The following is a 15,020-nucleotide window of genomic DNA, read 5'->3' as shown; positions in this document are numbered from 1 at the left end:
TAAGTGATCCTACTCCAAAACCACAACCAAAAAAGGAACAGGTAGTGGAGCGTAGATCGCAAATTCTAAGTCTATAAATTCGCAATTATATATAACCTTGGGAGTATACATTGTAAAATTATAGACCTATCCGCAAGGGTCTTTTATGTTATCATTTAAGTTGTTTATATAGAGTCTAAAATACTCCTACAATATTTTAATGTAGTCTTCTTGGTATGCTTTAAACTTGTTATCGCGTTTATAGTATCGTAGAATTCTCCTATAGTATTCTAACTCTAATGTACTTGATCTAATATTCTCTTGACTGGTGTTTAGGTAAGTTTCAAGACTGTTGCAACACCACATCGCTCCGAAACACATGTCGGTCACATCTCGAATGAATATAGTTGATCAGACTATATTGATCCTAGCTATGATTACATAATTGTTTAGGTTTGACGACAATGTTCAACCTTTAACTACTTTAGTTCTGTTCTTCTTGTGATACTTGGTCTAGTATGTACATGTATAAGCGAGTAGGTATATTTTTATAACTTATCGTTATACTCTTAAAATATATCATTATCCAGAGCACTTAAGCCCCATTGTATTTTTATAGTTGTATATATTTTATCGGTTGATATACTTAGTTCACTATAAACAATGCTCTGATACCAATCTGTCACACCCCAAAACCGGAACGGCGGAAACGTTCGGGGGTGGAGGACGTCATGTTTAGTATCACAAGATATGTATTATAGTAAGCAAGTAATGAAGAACCATTTCATTTAGAAAGAAAGTGTTTACAATGTGTGTGTTCACAAAACATAGACTTCATAAGCAAATAACAAAACAAGACTTGAAGCTATACTGCTCCATCTTCTGAATCCCAGCACGAGTACCTGTCTACTAGGTTCCTAAGAATACAAGTTATTTGAAAGAGTTGATCAGCAATTAAGATGGTGAGTTCATAAGATTTTAGTGATGTAAGTAAGTTGTAAAACGTTGTTGCAAAATGTATTAAGTTGTAAGTTCTGTTTAGAAAAGTTCGCCTGTTGCTCTAGAAAATCCTATATTTCCTACTTTAATGAAAGATAAGTAAAAATGACTCTACAATCCCTTCTATGAGTACTAAATGGATACAAGTTATATAAAACTCAGAGTAAACAAACAATAGACTGTGCGCATCTTCCCTAAGCCCGTAACCAGACAAGGAACAGGAGTTAAGGCGGATAGCACACATCCCATTGGTTGTTAGATCATTATTGTATATAACCCTCGTGTATTCACTTGTTACTCATGGAGTTAATTGTAATGGTTCCTTTATATTTAATGGAAAGATTCTTTAAGAAAACCCTTATTTCTTATAATAATCTGGTGACCACAGTGATTACTTCTATAATCACTTAGTTTATACTGGCTTAATATGATCTAATAACGAATAGAAAGTTAATTGGGTGAATCTGCCCTAAGCCCACAACCAAACAAGGAACAGGAAGTAAGGCGGAAAGCACACATCCAACTACCTATTGGGTATTAATTATATATAACCATGATGTATAAACTAAAGTATTATAGAGTTAATCACCTAAGGTCCTTTAAGTTTATACTAGTTTAATAAAACGGATTAAACCATTAACTGGTAAGTTTCTAGTCTTGTATACCAAAAGTTCTGATTTGGAAAGTATGTTTTGTACTAGAAAACTGTACATTAACTTTGTGTCCTATGACTTGACCCATACCTGGTATCCTTATGATGACTTAATGTATACTAAGCATATATATACCTAGAATCGAATAGAAAATAGACTGGGTGAATTCGTTCCAAGCCCACAATCAAACAAGGAACAGGAAATGAAGCGGAGAGCATACATCCTATTACCTGTCGGATCCTATTAATATATATATATCCTTTGATGTATACATTAAGGAATCATAAGGTTAGCATTTTGGTCCTCTCTACTAAACGTAGCCTTCTACCAAGGCATCTATTGTTATGTGTGTTTGTTTCTTGCATGAGTTATGTAATTTCCCAAGTGAGACTATCATTAACCAAAAATATAGTTTTTACATTACTGTTTATTATGAGAAGATCACAATGTGAATGAAATGGGGAAGTAATAAAGTACTGTAGTGTTGTATTATAGTAACTACTACTGTACTTTCTACCTTAAACCAATTGTTATTTAAGGTATAATGTGATACGATTGCACCATACTATCGACTAATAACATGCCGATGAAAGACGTCAGAAGAAATGACATTCGGCACCCGTAAACTTGCAAGTCCCACTGTAGCGAACAACAAGGTGTAGGATAGTCAATCCAGTATAGATCTATACACAAATTCACGCTCTCCCTCTAGGAGATTCTGGCTACAAATCGAGCCATGACAGGTGATGCCATACCTCGAACGATGGTTCACATTTATGTTATTGTATACTTGTATATGTTCTGTATGTACTAGCTGTATTGTATGTTTTCTCTGTCTAGTATGTTATGTTTGTTTCTCATCATAGTATTCTCCATCTGTATGTTATTGTTTGTTTCTCATCATAGTATGTTTGACTCATGTATGTACTGACTCTTTGTATGCTTCATTGTACTAGAAGTAATGAATAGTATCTTCCTAAACTATACCTATTATAGTTTACTAACGTTTTACTTGAACTGTTATTGAAAAGACTCATTTTACTACTAAGTTATGCTTGTACTTTAAAAACGGAGTTTGATTAAACTATAAAGTAACATAACTTTAACAGAGTTTTTGAAATGTTTTGATCACTTATAAAGGACATAAGCAACATTTTGAAAGATGTTTATGACAAACAATTACACAATTATCAATGTGTTCAACTTGTATTCCCCCCCCCCCCTTAAAAGCATTTAAAACAGTTAAAAGATTCATTACGGGGTATGAACTCATCATGAGAAAGACCAACTCATTGGAGACTGTTGATGAGTTTACGGCCCAAAGGAGTTTACAGCCGTAAACTCATGGTCATTATGCATTTGAGAGTAGTTTAAGGTCTTATTCTCATCAATGAAGGGTTCTAGTTCACAAGCTTTGCATATAATAGGGTTTATGGCCCATACATGCCATAACATTGAGTTTACGGCCAAGGGAGATCTTGGGCCGTAAACTCAAGATGTTTTTGGGAAAATGTATGTTTCAAGGGTGTGATTCAAGGCTTCCTAGTAGATATGAAGTGTAATGAAGGAATACTTACGATATGGAGGCTTGAAATGATAATTAAGGTCCAAGAACACTAGTGTGTGTTCTTGGTGTTCTTGGTGTTTCTTGAAGATCTAAGAAAACATGATTTCCATGGATGAATCATGAGGATGAAGCTAGTTAAGAAGGATTAACAACAAACTAGAGAAAGAACACTTACGATTTTTGAAGATCAAAGATGAAACTCGGGATGATACTTGAGAGAGAACTCAAGTGTTCTTGAGGTGAAAGTGAAAGAATGAAGAAAAGTTGAACGATAGGAGCTTATATGGAGGAGTTTACGGCCCACCTTAAGTTTACGGCCGTAAACTCAAGTGTTGTGGCCGTGAACTCTTTTTAATGAGGTTAAGGCTGGATTTGTTGTACAGTATCTCTAGCAGGTTCATTCTAACATTCATTCCTTAAGTGTACTAGGCTTAAAACTCCTTAGAATGACCTTTAACCAGGCTAGAACTCATTACCAATGAGTTTGACACTCAGTTGAGATGACCGACTGAGCTTTTAAAGCAAATTTTTTTCGGGTTGTCACACATGATTCTTGAGTTTAGGGATCCAACAATCTCCCATTTGCATAAGACTTGTTATATATTAATATAGACAATGGTTTAGCTCTACGAACATTTCATTGCCCCTAACAACACATGACTAAGTTCCATTGAACAACATCAAGTTCCCAAAAGCTCAAAGCTTTAATTGATGTATAAGGTAATTTATCTGTTATCCCATTGTCACAGATATCATGTGGAACATGATCAATCTAATTTAGTGTTTAACTTTTATTAAGGTACCTTAGATGTCTAACTCTCAACAACTATGTAACATCATGTTTTAGATTGTTCTGTGATTTAAGGCTCGTGGGCCGTAATTCGGGTATGATAAGGTTTTGAGGCTTTAAGGAAGAATGGTTTAGTCCCATTTGGATATAGGTAATGTAGATATGTGATCCAATAGTTCGGTTCGCGCTTTGGAGTCAAAGGGTAAAATGGGAAAGTAGTGTTTCAGACTTCTTTTATAAATTATGGATTTTAGTTCGATGTGTTTTAAGTCAAAATTAATTAGATAGGGTTGTAGAGCTCCTCAATACCTTTCCGTTGATATAAAGAACGTCAAAATCGGAGTTAGAACAAAGTAGTTTTGACCGTTTGAACTTTGGGTGGTTTTGGGCCAAGCTGAGTACGCTGGGCGTACAAAAAGGCGTATGTTGGGCGTAGTAAGAGAATCCTGAGTATGTTGGGCATACGCAATCACTGCCCAAACCCTATTTTCGTGGTTTGAGCCCTATTTAAGCTCCTTAACTCCCCCAAACCTACTCCATTCTCAGCCTCCACCCCTTCAACACCCCTTCCATGAAACCCTAACCATAGTTGGGCCTTGTGAGCTAAAAGAAGGTGTTTTAGAGTGCTTTGGAGTATGCATGGTGCACCTTGGAGAAGAAGGAACTTCTTGGATAAATCTTGGTTGTATTGGAGCTTGTAGATCTGGACTTTGTTCACCTTGATCTATCTTCTAGAGGTATAAAGTTGGAATCTTGATGATACATTTGTTAGATCTAGCTACTTTTGGGTGTTATGAGCTTTTGGTCATTTTAGTGCATAAATTTTAGATCTTGAAAGTCTGTGACCTTGTTATGGATAAAGTTGGAAACTTTATCCATCTAAACATCATTATAATTCAGATCTGAAAGTTGGAGACTTGGACTTAATGGATTAAGTTGAAAAAAAATGCACTTTTGCTCCCATTTGATGCTTAATGGCTAGATCTTGGTGGTTTGGACCATTATAATGGATAAAGTTGGAAGCTTTATCCATTATGGAGCTTTTAGGATCCATAAAAATGTGATCTTGATCCTTCTATACCTTCCATAAAAGTGGCATGATGTCTTAATGGATTAATAAGTTAAGGTTTTGGCTTTTGGACCTTTTCTAGAACTAGAAAGTCATAAAGGTGGAAACTTTATGACTTAGAATGATGTTGTGGGACTTGATCTGAGTGTTGGATGAAAGGAATTAAGAGATTAAGCACTTAATGGAAAAGTGCCTTTTGACCGAGTACGCCGGGCGTACCTTCGGGTACGCTGCGCGTACTCGTATGGGGTCTAGATTCTAGATGGTGAGTACGCCATGCGTACGAGCTGAGCACGGTGGGTGTACTCAGCCTGAAGTTGACTTGTTTACCTTGACTTTCGTTGACCGTTGACTTTTGACAAAGTTTGACCTTGGGTCAAACTTAAGGGTTTTGGGCTATTCATTAAGTTTTTATCTGGTTCTAGTATTAATGGATTTGCGTGTGCAAGAAGTGCAGAGAAGGGATCGTGTCGTAGTGTTTACAGTGTTGATTTAAATGTGTATGTGGTATTTTTGGGAACTCACTAAGCTTCGTGCTTACAGTGTTGATTTAAATGTGTTTCAGGTACTACTGTAGATTTCGGGAAGGTGGAGGCATGATTGTACACATTCGGCGGCTTATGATGTCTTGTGGATTTTGGGATACTATGATATTGTTTCGATAATGATTTATAATTCTGTGATGACTTGGATTTATGAATAATGTTTAGTGAATAAAAAAAATTGTTTTGAAATTCAAGGCGTTGCAACATAAGATGAACAAATCCTATCTAACTACACATGTCTCTTGTATAGTTCTCACGATACCTAATAATGGCCATTATAACTGCATGATCAAAGAACATCATTTAACCAGATCAAATTATAACATTTCTTACACTCAAGTCCTATATATATATATATATATATATATATATATATATATATATCTAATGTCTAATAATACAAAGACAATACCTTTATGAAGTATCATTCATGATACGAATCCATGAAGTGATCTTGGAATGTGTCACATCCAATACTTGTTCTCCGACAAGTTTCTATGAGCTTGGCTACAACACTTTTTCTACATTCACCTTATGAAAGTCAAGAAATCCAATTCATATTATTCTTACCTCATAGTTGTTCCCAGAATATAACTGACTACGGACTTTTAGAATAACTAGATTATTAATGGATTGATCATGTTAATATAGAACACACCAAGTACTATTGAAAAGATCATATCCCTATATATGTAAACAATATAATAAATTTTTTATAATGTTCCAATATCCAAATACTAAAACTAAATAAAATCCTATTACTTGAATAATGAAGTCCTATATCTCACGCGGAACCTTTTGCGCTTAGCATATGGAAGTGATTGGTGAATGGGTCCAACTTAATTCTGATCTGTGTGAATTTTGCAAATACATTAATTTCCTTACTTTAATTTTTCCACAGATAGTTAAATCTCTGGAAAATATGATTGGCGTTCTTATGTGACTTAGAGTCCTCAGCCAAAGTAAGTACATTCTCGATGTCACAAAATATTTATAGGTGATCCTTGAATGGAAGGACTCATCCTAGTTTCCAATGAACTTATTCATTCAATCATATTAAATTTCAGTTTCCAAAGCAGAAATATATTCTTATTTTGAAGTAGATTATGCAACTATGTTTTACGTGGAACTCATTCCAACAAAACATTCCTTCTTTCATAATGAAGTGATAACTCGATTATAATTTATAATTATCTATATGTGTTTTGAAGTCAACATCCTGTGTAACAATTTACATTAAGATCTCCTTCTAAACTAAGCAACTTAGGAACACTCTTTAGTTCTTCGTAAGTACTTTATAATGTCCTTAATAGTCATCAAATGACCTTCCCATCTCTCCTATTATAATCTTATTCTTATGCTCAAAGCATTATAAACCGTCAATTCTTGTGCATAACATGATATATATATATATATATATATATATATATATATATATATATATATATATATATATATATATATATATATGATGGATTCATTTACTAAAGCAAATAAAATACCATTAATCTTAGCTACCTCAAATATTTTGCTAGGCCTTTTGCAAAAAGCTCAAAATGATACTATGTAACACTGACTAGAATCTTCTCTAGAGGTCATGTATCTTGATCTCTTTCAAGATTTTGTCATCATATACATTAATACTTAACATTATCATTCGCCTTGATCTATCACTATAGATCCTTATTCCGTTAATATGGTTTTCCTTTTGTTTATCTATCATTTAGAAATATTTCCAAAGTTAATACGAAACGTCTTGCATAGTCGTAATGTCATCTCTCATGATTAAGTATGCCACATACGTACAAGATTAGGAATATCACGATGCTCCTACTAGTTTTCTTGTAAACACAAAATCATATTTATTTTTTATGAAATCACACTTTTTTGATTTTCTCAAGAAAAATAAAAAATTATTATTTCAAGATGTTTGCATTAAATCTATAAATGGATCTCTAAAGCTGATATATATTACTAAGATGTGATGGATTAAAAAAAACCTCTCATGCTAAACTTTATAGAGATCTTCAAGTAAGTGTCTATTAAGCAAAGAGGTTTTGATACCCATATTCCATATCTGATAGTCATAATATACGAGTATGAAAAATAGAATCTTAATTGATCTAATCATAGCAAATGAAAAGTTTTATTCATAATCAATACCATGAGTGAAACTTTTGCGATAAGTCTTTTTAATTGTGTGTGGATTTCCATCCATGCTAGTTTTCACCTTGAAAACTTACTTACTCTTAATAGTCTTACTATTGATAGGAAGATCAATCAAGCCTATACTTGATTATCATACATGGATTCCATCTCATTGCTCATGGCTCCGAGCCATTTGTCGAATTATGAATCTGAAATAACATTAGGCTAGATGATGGATGCTTTTTGTATAAAATTGATACACCAATTCCGTAACAGAATTAGTAAGTGTGATGTGATGTTTAAAATAAGATATGTAAAAAAAAGTACTTAAGATCTTGAAATATGTTGAAGATCTTGGTTGTGCTTAAGATACTGGGATGAAAACAATAATACTCAGAGAATTGTTTGATAGAATTGATTTGTTTCAAAGTGTAAATAAGTGTATTTCATGTATTTGGGACAAAAATAGTGTTAAAGTCGTAAAACAAATAGATTTAGATAATTAATCTTAGGATAGTAAAAAAGATACCAAGATCCATAGAATATCTTGGTTGTTTCGACAATGAAATAAGTTAAACAATCAAATAAGCATGATAAAATATTGTAATTGATCAAACAAAAGTAAATATGTAAAAATAAGTGTAAGGACAAAAATATGTATGAGGAAAGCTCTTAATCCTTTTGGATCTCTGACGTAAAACCTCGGGAGGTGACGAAATCAAATTCCTTAGAACTTATTAATCAAAATAAAATTACAATTGCTAGCTAATCATTATGTGAGTATAAAAGAGCTTAAGTGTAGAGAGAATGGAGGTGGGAGTAGAAGAGATTATATGTCCATGAGTGGAGACCAGCTAGGCTTTTTATACATTTACATATATCAAAAAATCCTATATTTTAGGGATGTTCTTTGATCTATGCTTGAATTGGTTTTCTCATGGGTCTTCAATATTCACAAGGCTTCTGACCACATTATTTTGACCTTGGTTATCCCTTTCTAGTAAATTCCAAGATAACTACATAAGATATTACAAGAAAAATGAAGGTAGACCCAAGATAGTGACTAAATCCAAGATCTTGGGTTTACCTGGTGTTAAATGTGACTAATTATGCCATGCCTCGAACGATGGTTCACATTTATGTTATTTTATACTTGTATATGTTCTGTATGTACTAGCTGTATTGTATGTTTTCTCTGTCTAGTATGTTATGTTTGTTTCTCATCATAGTATTCTCTATCTGTATGTTATTGTTTGTTTCTCATCATAGTATGTTTGACTCATATATGTACTGACTCTTTGTATGCTTCATTGTACTAGAAGTAATCAATAGTATCTTCCTAAACTATACCTATTATAGTTTACTAACGTTTTACTTGAATTGTTATTGAAAAAACTCATTTTACTACTAAGTTATGCTTGTACTTTAAAAACGGAGTTTGATTAAACTATAAAGTAACATAACTTTAACAGAGTTTTTGAAATGTTTTGATCACTTACAAAGGACATAAGCAACATTTTGAAAGATGTTTATAATAAACCATTACACAATTATCATTGTGTTCAACTTGTATTCCCCCCCCCCCCCTTAAAAGCATTTTAAATAGTTAAAAGATTCATTACGAGGTATGAACTCATCATGAGAAAGACCAACTCATTGGAGACTGTTGATGAGTTTACGGCCCAAAGGAGTTTACAGCCGTAAACTCATGGTCATTATGCATTTGAGAGTAGTTTAAGGTCTTATTCTCATCAATGAAGGGTTCTAGTTCACAAGCTTTGCATCTAGGAGGGTTTATGGCCCATACATGCCATAACATTGAGTTTACGGCCAAGGGAGATCTTGGGCCGTAAACTCAAGATGTTCTTGGGAAAATGTATGTTTCAAGGGTGTGATTCAAGGCTTCCTAGTAGATATGAAGTGTAATGAAGGAATACTTACGATATGGAGGCTTGAAATGACGATGAAGGTCCAAGAACACTAGTGTGTGTTCTTGGTGCTCTTGGTGTTTCTTGAAGCTCTAAGAAAACATGATTTCCATGGATGAATCATGAGGATGAAGCTAGTTAAGAAGGATTAACAACAAACTAGAGAAAGAACACTTACGATTTTTGAAGATCAAAGATGAAACTCGGGATGATACTTGAGAGAGAACTCAAGTGTTCTTGAGGTGAAAGTGAAAGAATGAAGAAAAGTTGAAGGATATGAGCTTATATGGAGGAGTTTAGGCCCACCTTGAGTTTACGGGCCACCTTGAGTTTATGGCCGTAAACTCAAGTGTTGTGGCTGTGAACTCTTTTTAATGAGGTTAAGGCTGGCTTTGTTGTACAGTGTCTCTAGCAGGTTCATTCTAACACTCATTCCTTAAGTGTACTGGGCTTAAAACTCCTTAGAATGACCTTTAACCAGGCTAGAACTCATTACCAATGAGTTTGACACTCAGTTGAGATGACCGACTGAGCTTTTAAAGCAAAGTTTTTTCGGGTTGTCACACATGATTCTTGAGTTTAGGGATCCAACAATCTCCCATTTGCATAAGACCTGTTATATATTAATATAGACAATGGTTTAGCTCTACCAACATTTCATTGCCCCTAACAACACATGACTAAGTTCCATTGAATAACATCAAGTTCCCAAAAGCTCAAAGCTTTAATTGATGTGTAAGGTAATTTATCTGTTATCCCACTGTCACAGATATCATGTGGAACATGATCAATCTAGTTTAGTGTTTAACTTTTATTAAGGTACCTTAGATGTCTAACTCTCAACAACTATGTAACATCATGTTTTAGATTGTTCTGTGATTTAAGGCTCTTGGGCCGTAATTCGGGTATGATAAGGTTTTGAGGCTTTAAGGAAGAATGGTTTAGTCCCATTTGGATATGGGTAATGTAGATATGTGATCCAATAGTTCGGTTCGCGCTTTGGAGTTAAAGGGTAAAATGGGAAAGTAGTGTTTCAGACTTCTTTTATAAATTATGGATTTTAGTTCGATGTGTTTTAAGTCAAAATTAATTAGATAGGGTTGTAGAGCTCCTAAATACCTTTCCGTTGATATAAAGAACGTCAAAATCGGAGTTAGAACAAAGTAGTTTTGACCGTTTGAACTTTGGGTGGTTTTGGGCCAAGCTGAGTACGATGGGCGTACAAAAAGGCGTATGTTGGGCGTACTAAGAGAATCCTGAGTATGTTGGGCATACGCAATCACTGCCCAAACCCTATTTTCGTCGTTTGAGCCCTATTTAAGCTCCTTAACTCCCCCAAACCTACTCCATTCTCAGCCTCCACCCCTTCAACACCCCTTCCATGAAACCCTAACCCTAGTTAAGCCTTGTGAGCTAAAAGAAGGTGTTTTAGAGTGCTTTGGAGTATGCATGGTGCACCTTGGAGAAGAAGGAACTTATTGGAAAAGTCTTGGTTGCATTGGAGCTTGTAGATCTGGACTTTATTCACCTTGATCTATCTTCTAGAGGTATAAAGTTGGAATCTTGATGATACATTTGTTAGATCTAGCTACTTTTGGGTGTTATGAGCTTTGGTCATTTTAGTGCATAAATTTTAGATCTTGAAAGTCTGTGACCTTGTTATGGATAAAGTTGGAAACTTTATCCATCTAAACATCATTATAATTCAGATATGAAGGTTGGAGACTTGGACTTAATGGATTAAGTTGAAAAAAATGCACTTTTGGTCCCATTTGATGCTTAATGGCTAGATCTTGGTGGTTTGGACCATTATAATGGATAAAGTTGGAAGCTTTATCCATTATGGAGCTTTTAGGATCCATAAAAATGTGATCTTGATCCTTCTATACCTTCCATGAAAGTGGCATGATGTCTTAATGGATTAATAAGTTAAGGTTTTGGCTTTTGGACCTTTTCTAGAACTAGAAAGTCATAAAGGTGGAAACTTTATGACTTAGAATGATGTTGTGGGACTTGATCTGAGTGTTGGATGAAAGGAATTAAGAGATTAAGCACTTAATAGAAAAGTGCCTTTTGACCGAGTACGCCGGGCGTACCTTCGGGTACGCTGCGCGTACTCGTATGGGCTCCCGATTCTAGATGGTGAGTATGCCATGCGTATGAGCTGAGCACGCTGGGTGTACTCAGCCTGAAGTTGACTTGTTTACCTTGACTTTCGTTGACCGTTGACTTTTGACAAAGTTTGACCTTGGGTCAAACTTAAGGGTTTTGGGCTATTCATTAAGTTTTTATCTGGTTCTAGTATTAATGGATTTGCGTGTGCAAGAAGTGCAGAGAAGGGATCGTGTCGTAGTGTTTCAGGGTTCTTCGATTCAGGTGAGTCTTCTCACTATACCTACATGTGTGGTAATTTATGTGTGACCGGAGGGTCTTATTCATGTTATTGACCGGAGGGTCTAATTTGTATTATTGTCCGGAGGGTCTTATCTGCTTATACTGTGATATGTGTTATTATGCATTCAGTCTCTGTGACTTATGTTGTTATATTATTTTGTGTATATGTTGAGTTATCACCAGAGGGTTCATACTGAGAGGTGAGACCGAAGGGTCTTCACTGAGACACGTGAATGGAGGGTCCTTATCCTTAATAGTCATCAAATGACCTTCCCATCTCTCCTATTATAATCTTATTCTTATGCTCAAAGCAATATAAACCGTCAATTCTTGTGCATAACATGATATATATATATATATATATATATATATATATATATATATATATATATATATAGTAATGTCTAATAATACAAAGATAATACCTTTATGAAGTATCATTCATGATACGAATCCATGAAGTGATCTTGAAGTGTGTCACATCCAATACTTGTTCTCCGACAAGTTTCTTTGAGCTTAGCTACAACACTTTTTCTACATTCACCATATGAAAGTCAAGAAATCCAATTCATATTATTCTTACCTCATAGTTGTTCCCAGAATATAACTGACTATGGACTTTTAGAATAACTAGATTATTAATGGATTGATCATGTTAATATAGAACACACGAAGTACTATTGAAAATATCATATCCTTATATATGTAAACAATATAATAATTGTTTTATAATGTTCCAATATCCAAATACTAAAACTAAATAAAATCCTATTACTTGAAAAATGAAGTCCTATATCTCACGCGGAACCTTTTGCGCTTAGCATATGGAAGTGATTGGTGAATGGGTCCAACTTAATTCTGATCTGTGTGAATTTTGCAAATACATTAATTTCCTTACTATAATTTTTCCACAGATAGTTAAATCTCTAGAAAATATGATTGGCGTTCTTATGTGACTTAGAGTCCTCAGCCAAAGTAAGTACATTCTCGATGTCACAAAATATTTATAGGTGATCCTTGAATGGAAGGACTCATCCTAGTTTCCAATGAACTTATGCATTCAATCATATTAAATTTCAGTTTCCAAAGCAGAAATATATTCTTATTTTGAAGTAGATTATGCAACTATGTTTTACGTGGAACTCATTCCAACAAAACATTCCTTCATTCATAATGAAGTCATAACTCGATTATACTTTATAATTATCTATATGTGTTTTGAAGTCAACATCTTGTGTAACAATTTACATTAAGATCTCCTTCTAAACTAAGCAACTTAGAAACACTCTTTAGTTCTTCGTAAGTACTTTATAATGTCCTTAATAGTCATCAAATGACCTTCCCATCTCTCCTATTATAATCTTATTCTTATGCTCAAAGAAATATAAACCGTCAATTCTTGTGCATAACATGATATATATATATATATATATATATATATATATATATATATATATATATATATATATATATGTATGTATATATGATGGATTCATTTACTAAAGCAAATAAAATACCATTAATCTTAGCTAGCTCAAATATTTTGCTAGGCCTTTTGCAAAAAGCTCAAAATGATACTATGTAACACTGACTAGAATCTTCTCTAGAGGTCATGTATCTTGATCTCTTTCAAGATTTTGTCATCATATACATTAATACTTAACATTATCATTCGCCTTGATCTATCACTATAGATCCTTATTCCGATAATATGGTTTTCCTTTCGTTTATCTATCATTTAGAAATATTTCCAAAGTTAATATGAAACGTCTTGCATAGTCGGAATGTCATCTTTCATGATTAAGTATACCACATACGTACAAGATTAGGAATATCACGATGCTCCTACTAGTTTTCTTGTAAACACAAAGCTTCTGACCACATTATTTTGATTTATGCTTGAATTGGTTTTCTCATGGGTCTTCAATATTCACAAGGCTTCTGACCACATTATTTTGACCTTGGTTATCCCTTTCTAGTAAATTCCAAGATAACTACATAAGATATTACAAGAAAAATGAAGGTAGACCCAAGATAGTGACTAAATCCAAGATCTTGGGCTTACCTGGTGTTAAATGTGGCTCGAGCATCTGAAGCATTCTCATGTAGAATTTGGAGCACTTAGATCTCAATGGAGCACTTGAGATTCATGGAGCATGTGACAGAGGAATGGATCATCTGAGATGGCTTTGGATCATCAGACAAAGGAACGGATCAATGGCAAAGGAACGGATGTTCCAAAAGATGGTTTGGAGCAACTTGGAGCAACATGGAGTATCATGGTCCAACATTTTGAGCCATGAAGATGTTGAGCCAAGGGGATGTTGAGCCATGAAGATGTTCATCCAAGGTGATATTGATCCAAGGAGATTTTATGCCACATCTATGAGAAGTTGCGCCAAGAGGAAGGATGTTGTGCCATCTTGAGGATATGTTGAGCCATGAAGGAGATGTTGTGCCATCATGGAACAACTTTGTACATGATGCACCATATCGATTACTTTATGGTGCCATGTTGATCCGTGAATGATTAGATGATGATCATGCTCAAGACATACACCATGTTGTGCCACCATGATGGATGTTGAACCATTAGTGTTCATGATGCGTCACATGTGCATCATGTTGCTCCACTATGGTCAAGGTGGTCCGTCATGTGTGTTGTTGATGCTCATGGTTTGAATGACATGCAAGAATGTTCTAGAAGATGTTGCATGGCGGTTTATAAGTAGTTGTCACCATTCATGGGCCAATGGACCAATGGGATTGGCCCATTAGGGTTTTAGGCCTAATCCCTCAAGTATAAATAGGGATGCATGCTAGGTGATTTTGTATCTTGAATTCTAGAGTGTTAGACGAATCTCTGTGAAAATTGTACTTTTAACCTTTGTTTGAGATATCTGAAATAAATAATACTCCCCTCCTTCCCATGGACGTAGGTCACCTTG

This window comes from Lactuca virosa, chromosome 6 (assembly GCF_052849685.1).
Source record: "Lactuca virosa cultivar CGN04683 chromosome 6, Lactuca_virosa_CGN04683_v6, whole genome shotgun sequence".
Taxonomy (NCBI): Eukaryota; Viridiplantae; Streptophyta; class Magnoliopsida; order Asterales; family Asteraceae; genus Lactuca; species Lactuca virosa.
The sequence above is the reverse complement of the archived record's forward strand: the minus strand, read 5'-3'. Positions refer to the sequence as shown.